We start from the raw sequence: 280 nt of genomic DNA on the forward strand, positions 1-280 counted from the left end.
GCCAAAAACAATTAAATTTCTGTCGATTAAACATTATGATATGCAGAGATGATTTCTCTACTACTTCACAGTGCTAAAATTACTTCGCTCGATTGCACTGTATATTGCACTTTCGATTCGAATTTCTGACTGTGTACGTTTATTGTGATCGAACAAGTACAGTAGATTATGCCGTGCGTCGGGAATGCCAAGATCCTCATTCTTTAAATTCGTCTGTACCGTATTTCCTGTACGATGAATTTCGTCCGATTTACCCTCGTCACCGCCGCGGTCGTCGATC

The sequence above is a fragment of the Plasmopara halstedii genome, assembly GCF_900000015.1.
Source record: "Plasmopara halstedii genome assembly, contig: Scaffold_410, whole genome shotgun sequence".
NCBI classification, from domain to species: Eukaryota; Oomycota; class Peronosporomycetes; order Peronosporales; family Peronosporaceae; genus Plasmopara; species Plasmopara halstedii.